General features: G+C 49.1%; 1 long non-coding RNA gene across 1 annotated transcript; it reads left to right on the top strand.

Moving 5' to 3' along the window:
- The first annotated feature begins 120 nt into the window (after positions 1-120).
- LOC137095796 (uncharacterized) lies at positions 121-7,750 on the top strand. The gene is made up of 4 exons (XR_010908915.1): positions 121-188; positions 5,778-5,840; positions 6,047-6,118; positions 7,699-7,750. It is a non-coding gene; the product is annotated as an uncharacterized lncRNA (long non-coding RNA).
- The last annotated feature ends 108 nt before the right edge of the window (positions 7,751-7,858 follow it).

Below are 7,858 nucleotides of genomic sequence, written 5' to 3'. Positions count from 1 at the left end.
CAGCTGGAGGAGGGTGCAAGGGCCGCTGGGGCCACTCCTGTGGCCACTCCTGGGCTTCGAAATGTTTTGATGCAATGGGGAGCAATGCACTGAATGTCCTTTGCTCTCATTTGCAGATGGCGAGCAAACCCACAGCCCTCCGGAAGATGCATCAGGAGGAGACCCTGGCCCAGCGCCGCCTGAGGACGGTACAGTGCTGCGAGGGTCTTTCTGTCATTTCCCCCCCCCCCCCCATTTGCACAGGGCCATTAGAGGGGGCTTTCCACCCCGTTCCCCCCCCCCCCTTATTGCTCTGAGCCATTAAAGAGGGTTGCAATTGAGATCTGAGCAGGGGGGGGGGGGCAGTCTGTCAGGCTGTGTTTGGACCCGTGCAGAGTGCAAAGAAGTCTCCAAATCAGACCTGGGCAAAGTTCGGTCCTCCAGGTGTTTTGGACTTCCAACTCTCACAATTCCTAATAGCCGTGCTGCAGGGGTCTTTCTGCCCCATTTCCCCCCCCCCCCCAATTGCTCTGAGCCATTAGAGGGGGCTGCAGTTGAGATCTGAGCAGGGTGGGGGGTCTCTCTGACTGTATTTGGACCCGTGCAGAGTGCAAATAAGTCTCCAAATTAGGCCTGGGCAAAGTTCGGTCCTCCAGGTGTTTTGGACTTCCAACTCTCACAATTCCTAACAGCCATGCTGCGGGGGTCTTTCTGCCCCGTTTACCCTCCCCTCCCCGTTTGCTCAGGGCCATTAGAAGGGGCTGGAATTGAGATTTGAGCAGGGTGGGGGGTCTCTCTGACTGTATTTGGACCCGTGCAGAGTGCAAATAAGTCTCCAAATCAGACCTGGACAAAGTTCGGTCCTCCAGGTTTTTTGGACTCCAACTCCCACAATTCCTAACAGCCTACCGGCTGTTAGGAATTGTGGGAGTTGGAGTCCAAAACACCTGGAGGACCAAACTTTGCCCATGGCGGCTCTAAATTCTCTTAACTGTGCAAGAGGTACCTGCTTTTATACTCATCCACATGATGCAATCATACGTTCATGTTTTCGTCCTTCGTTACCTGATGCAAGCACACCTTCTGGTTGCACCAGGTGCTTGCTTTGTCACCCTGACTCACCTGGGTGAGCCTTGACCTGCCTCCGGAGGGGCTCTCCACCCCTATGCTTTGGTTAAGGGGTGTGTGATAAACCTTTGGGCGGAGGTCCATTCGTCCTTTTCCCAGGAGTGTCTCTTTGCTGCCAAGGAGATTGGTTTTGGGTTGCACTCAACTCTTTTTGAAACGTGAGATTTGGAAATCTCCTTTCCTAATGCAGCCAGCTCCAAGCCATCCTCCTCCCCCAGATACCCAAGGAAAGGTAGAAGCATAAAAGGGACCGACCTGCAGATTGCACCTAACAATACACAGGGCATCTCCTTAAAGGAGAAAGCATAGAATCCTAGAATCCAAGAGTTGGAAGAGACCTCCTGGGCCATCCAGTCCAACCCCATTCTGCCAAGAAGCAGGAATATTGCCTTCAAAGCACCCCTGACAGATGGCCATCCAGCCTCTGTTTCAAAGCCTCCAAAGAAGGAGCCTGCACCACACTCCGGGGCAGAGAGTTCCACTGCTGAACGGCTCTCGCAGTCAGGAAGTTCTTCCTCATATTCAGATGGAATCTCCTCTCTTGTAGTTTGAAGCCATTGTTCCCTTGCGTCCTAGTCTCCAAGGAAGCAGAAAACAAGCTTGCTCCCTCCTCCTCCCTATGGCTCCCTCTCACGTATTTATACATGGCTATCATGTCTCCTCTCAGCCTTCTCTTCTTCAGGCTAAACATGCCCAGCTCCTTAAGCCGCTCCTCATAGGGCTTGTTCTCCAGACCCTTGATCATTTTAGTCACCCTCCTCTGGACATATTCCAGCTTATCAACATCTCTCTTGAATTGTGGTGCCCAAAATTGGACACAATATTCCAGGTAAAGTGATCTAACCAAAGCAGAATACAGCATGGGGAGCATCACTTTCCTAGTAATGCATCAAATGCTAACCTTGATTAGCATTTGATGGCCTGGAGAAAGTAAGCAAAGTTCCACATCGTGATCCCCAAAACATGGCCGGGAGGAGCTCCTTTTCTCTAGCGACTCCAGGTTGAGGATCCCAGAGAGAAGAACCCAAGGACAGGGGGAAAGTGGGCTTTGAACTGGCTGCCAGGTCAAAAGGTGGCTCTAAAAAGAAGGGAGTGCAGACACACAATAGGATTGGGTTGCTGTGTTTATTTCGGACTGTCTGGCAGCATGTTCTCCTAACATTTCACCTGCATCTCGGGCTAATAGCATCTTCAGAGGTCTGTTGAGGGGGAAGCAAGTGGAGTATATTTATTTACTTATTTACAGTATGTATATTCCACCCTTCTCACCCCACAAGGGTGGATGTCGCACCTCAGAATAGGTTCACCTTGCTGAGAACACCAAACTGCATGCAGCCAAAAGTCTTTATAGTTTATTAAAAAGTAAAAGATAAAAAGTTCATAAAAGCAAAAGTTAATTTCCTAAAACAGGGGTCCTCAAACTTTTTAAACAGAGGGCCAGGTCACAGTCCCTCAAACTGTTAGAGGGCCAGATTAGCATTTGGAAAATAATGAATGAATTCCCATGCACACTCTACATATCTTATTTGTAGTGCAACCCCCCCCCCCCCCACTTAAAAACAATACAATAATTAAAATGAACCATTTTAACGAGTATAAACTTATTAGTATTTCAATGGGAAGTGTGGGCCTGCTTTTGGCTATTTATTTGTCGTGTCAGAACAACCAATCCACTACATTTCCAACAGAACAAAGCAAACAAATAGACAGAATACAAAACTTGTGAGTCTGGTAGTTGGTTAAATGTCCTTTGACCAGTCTCTGGCCACTTGGAGTGCTTCTGGTGTTGCTGCAAGAAGGTCCTCCATGGTGCATGTAGCGGGGCTCAGGTTGCATTGCAGCAGGTGGTCAGTGGGTTGCTCTTCTCCACACTCGCATGTCGTGGATTCCACTTCGTGGCCCCATTTCTTGAGGTTGGCTCTGCATCTTGTGGTGCCAGAGCACAGTCTGTTCAGTGCTTTCCAGGTCACCCAGTCCTCTGTGTGCCCAGGAGGGAGTCTCTCATTGGGTATCAGCCATTGGTTGAGGTGCTGGGTTTGAGCCTGCCACTTTTGGACTCTCGCTTGCTGAGGTGTTCCAGCAAGTGTCTCTGTAGATCTTAGAAAACTATTTCTAGATTTAAGTCGTTGACGTGCTGGCTGATACCCAAACGGGATGAGCTGGAGCAGTCTCTGCCTTGGTCCTTTCACTATTGGCTGCCACTTCCCGGCGGATGTCAGCGCAATACCAGCTAAGCAGTGTAATTTCTCCAGTGGTGTAGGGCGCAGACACCCCGTGATAATGCAGCATGTCTCATTAAGAGCCACATCCACTGTTTTAGCGTGGTGAGATGTGTTCCACACTGGGCATGCATACTCGGCAGCAGAGTAGCACAGCGCAAGGGCAGATGTCTTCACTGTATCTGGTTGTGATCCCCAGGTTGTGCTTTTGGCTGATGAGATATTATTGTTGTTGTTGTTGTTGTTGTTGTGTGCTTTCAAATAATTTCAGGCTTTGGTTGACCCTGAGCAAGGGCCGGGTAAATTACCTTGGAGGGCTGTATTCGGCCCTCGGGCCTTAGTTTGAGGACCCCTGTTCTAAAAGATCAATACAAAACAACACTGTGAAGCATAATCCAAAAAGGGACCAGCAAACCAAAATCCCATGAGAGCCTGACTGCCTGGCCATGTTCCAGCAACATTCTCTCCTAACCTTTCACCTGCATCTGGGGCTAACAGCATCTTGAGAGGTCTGTTGGGGGTGAGGCAAGTGGCGTATATTTATTTACTTATTTACAGTATGCATATTCCACCCTTCTCACCCCACAAGGGTGGATGTCACACCTCAGAGTAGATTCACCTTGCTGAAAACACCAAACTGCACACAGCCAAAAAGGCTTTATAGTTTATTAAAAAGTAAAAGATAAAAAGTTCATAGAAGCAAAAGTAATGTCCTAAAAGATCAATACAAAACAACACTTGGAAGCATGATCCAAAAAGGCACCAGCAAAGCAAAATCTCATGAGAACATGACTGAGTCCTGAGACCATGAACACAAGAACTGCAAAACAATCCAGACAAGCAAAAACCAAGTTTCTTGCGTTTAAACGAAAAGTTGCTTAGACAAAGGTTTGGTCCCAAACATACTGCTTAATACCCTCTGCAAAACATGAAGGCGTTTCTTTGGCCCTTGACCTCCTTCTTGTTAGCTATTCTCACACTCCTTCGAACTCTGATTCCAAACGGTTAGCACAATCTAAGTCAGTCTGTTCGTTTCTTTGGCCTCTGGCCTCCTTCTTGTTAGCTATTCTCACACTCCTTCGAACTCTGAATTCCAAACGGTCTAGCACAATCTAAGTCAGTCTGTTCGTTTCTTTGGCCTCTGGCCTCCTTCTTGTTAGCTATTCTCACACTCCTAGGACGCAGAACAATGGCTTCAAACTACAAGAAAGGAGATTCCATCTGAACATGAGGTAGAACTTCCTGACTGTGAGAGCCATTCAGCAGTGGAACTCTCTGCCCTGGAGTGCGGTGGAGGCTCCTTCTTTGGAAGCTTTTGAACAGAGGCTGGATGGCCATTTGTCAGGGGTGCTTTGAATGCAATATTCCTGCTTCTTGGCAGGATGGGGTTGGACTGGATGATGGCCCACAAGGTCTCTTCCAACTCTTTGATTCTATGATTTTATGATCCTTCGAACTCTGAATTCCAAATGGTCAGCACGATCTAAGTCAGTCTGTTCGTTTCTTTGGCCTCTGGCCTCCTTCTTGTTAGCTATTCTCACACTCCTTTGAACTCTGAATTCCAAACGGTCAGCATGATCTAAGCTCCCTGTTTTGTCAAGGTCAGCCTGTTTATTAGTGTCATCCAGTTTGCCTTCCTGCTCATTATCAGGCTGAGAACTATCCTCCTTCTCTGAGTCAATTTGCGCCTGCACCTGGCTAGTTTCAGTATCAACACTCTCATGCCTTGCTGTGGGAAACTGAACTTCCACACCCTGTCCCTCATTGACTATAACAGGGACATTTTGAACCAGATTGTCAACCTGAATCCCATCATCCTCATCAGAGGCACTCTGTGGTTCCGGCTGAGTCACAACAGCGGATCACTAATGCACATATACATGGCAAACATTCAATGCCATAGACACACAACATATATAGACACACACAGAGAGGCTATTTAACTTTCCAGCTGTTGAATTCTGGCCACCGGGGGAGCTTGCACTTCACTGTCCACTTGGGACACTGATGGAGTACTTCCTCATTCTTTTGCTGGCTGCTGGAGAGTTTTATGACATTGTGAATTACTTAAATTAGCCTCCCTGCATAAGTGGTATCTAAATTTCCTACTTGACAGATGCACCTGTCTTTTAGGCTGCAAAGGTTGACAGCAAGCTAGACAAATGGTCGGGAGCTTACTCCGATCCAGGCTGGCTTCAAACTCATTACCTTTCGGTCAGTAGTGATTTTAATGCAGCTGACTCCCAACCAGCTGCACCACAACCAGATATGGAATGTCAGGGTGGGCAAAAGAACCTTGCAGCTGCAAAGTCAATCAGGGAGTATCTGCAGAGAGGTAGCCTGGCTCCTGTTGCCTGGAGGCACCCTCTGTTTGGGAGGCGTGAACAGGCGCTTGATTGCATGTGCTCTGGAGTTCCCCTTTTCCAACTGACCCACTTGCTCTCCCAACAGGAGGCTCTGCTCATGAGGAGACCCCAGGAGAGGAGGAGGGCCACGGCATGGCACCCGGAGAAGGTGAACCCCTTTCTCTGCTGGGACCCTCCCTCCTTCCATTTGGAGGGATGGGTTGGGGATTGATCCAGGTTACTTGGGGCCACTGAGGGTTGGGGGTGTGATGGTCATTGGGAGCCCCCCCCCCTTTGCCCTCTGAGGCCATTTGTGGACTTCCAAATACATATGACTACATATGACTACAGAGTTCCCCCTGCTCTCCCTTGCAGACGGAGGGCAACCCCGCAGCCCCCCAGAAGGCACATCAGGAGCAGACCCTGTCCCAGCACCACCTGAAGGAGGTAAGTCTTTTTTTTGGGGGGGAGGGGTTATCTCCTGCTCCCTGCAAGGAAAGTGGGAGATGAGGAGGCATTTTTGGGCATTCCAAAAGCAGGGCCAAGAAGGGCACATGGAGTGAGGGGGTCAATGTCCATCCCAGGCACCTTGGGGGAGTGAAGATGGGGGGGGGGGGGCACTTACAGGTGCTTCTTCTTCCTGACTCAGGGAACTGGGGAGGAGAGGCTGCTGAGTTGCCACACCCCCGTGCCCCCCTCCCCTTGAAATCGAGGGGAAAGCTTGGTAAAGGGGCTGCCCAGTAGGGGAGACCTTGCAGCCCCACCAAAGAGGGATCGCTACTTTGGCAAGCTTTAGAGAAGCAAATAAAAACATTTTTTTTACCCTAAAATACCCAATAAGAATCTCACCAAAGTTAAAGAAAATGGCCACCAAGGCTTTTATTTAGCAATTCAGCTGAAAAGGATGCAGAGCTGCAATCATTCGCCAGCAGAGCATGAGGGGAGTACACCAATACAGTCATATTTATAGTAAATTCAAAGTTGCAGAGTTCAGACTCCCCGCCCCGGCTTCCTTGTTGTTCCCCGCCGTGATTGGGCGATGGGCGAACAGCTGGGAGGCGGCCCTCCCGCCCCCGTCGCCTCTGGACCAATCAGGAAGCTCCAGTGGTCCGTAGGATCCAATGGGGAGACCTCTGCTACCTGGTAGCAACAGCAAATCAGGAGAGAGGGAGGCGGGATGAGGGAACACAATAGAGTCTATGACTGAGTTTTGAAAAAAAGGAAATGCCATGTGGCCTGCGAGACAAAGGAAAAGTCTCAAAGCAGGGCTAGTCTATTGTCCCTTGAGTGGCATGTGTGAGGAAAGACCAGATTTTTCCAGGCCAGCAAACAGGAAAACAATGAAGATAAGGCTGAAGTGATTGTTCTTTGATGAATATACAGTAAAATTTAATCAGTGCGGAGGTGAGGGCTTTCCTAAGGCCCACTGATCTCCAGATAGGGAGATGGCCAGGGGTCTGCCAGGGGGCAAACAGCATTGTTGGGCAAACCTCCGAAAACAAAGCCATCTGCCAGTCTATTTTCCATGCAAAGGAAACCGTGGATTAGGGTCTTTGGGATGTCTGGAGCTCTGCAATCCCTTGGTGGGATTTCCTCATGAGTATAGGGGAACAAAGGGTCAATAAAAAAGGGAAAAAGCCTTTGCCACGAAATATATATTATGTGTCCATAGTTCATATTATTCATAGGAAGGTCCATAACGGGAAATATCTCCATGAGGGGGAAAGAGAGTCCCTTGATTGTGAGGTGGGGGGACCCTCAGGAGCCCAGGTGTGTCCCAGGTGGGAAAAGTCAAATACTTTTGTGGCATGATCTTCAGTAATAAATGGGTTACTTTCTGCTATAAACATATGAAAATAGGGCATAAAGCCTTGATTAAATGATACACACCAAACTGACCAAGGCTTAACCCTTATTATCCAGCCCGGTGTCCTTGCCCTTAGCAAAACTATAAGTTGCTCTCTCTTGGGGGGGGGGGGGGTCATGTTCCACTTCACCCTTTTAATACCTGTTTTTTTTTTTTCCAGGAAGCAACCGAGCCTCAGGTTCAGGTAAGAGCAGAATCCCCTCCTCAGGTACACAGAGCTCTCTGCTGTCCCCTCCTGGCTGGCTGGGTGGGTGGGTGGGGGGACACAGGATCCTGGCAAGTGACCCCTTCCCCTGTGCCTTGCTTCCAGGGACTGCCCA

This window comes from Anolis sagrei, unplaced genomic scaffold (assembly GCF_037176765.1).
Source record: "Anolis sagrei isolate rAnoSag1 unplaced genomic scaffold, rAnoSag1.mat MAT_SCAFFOLD_31, whole genome shotgun sequence".
Classification (NCBI taxonomy): domain Eukaryota; kingdom Metazoa; phylum Chordata; class Lepidosauria; order Squamata; family Dactyloidae; genus Anolis; species Anolis sagrei.
Note: the sequence above shows the minus strand (reverse complement) of the source record. Positions and strands in the feature narration are given on the sequence as shown.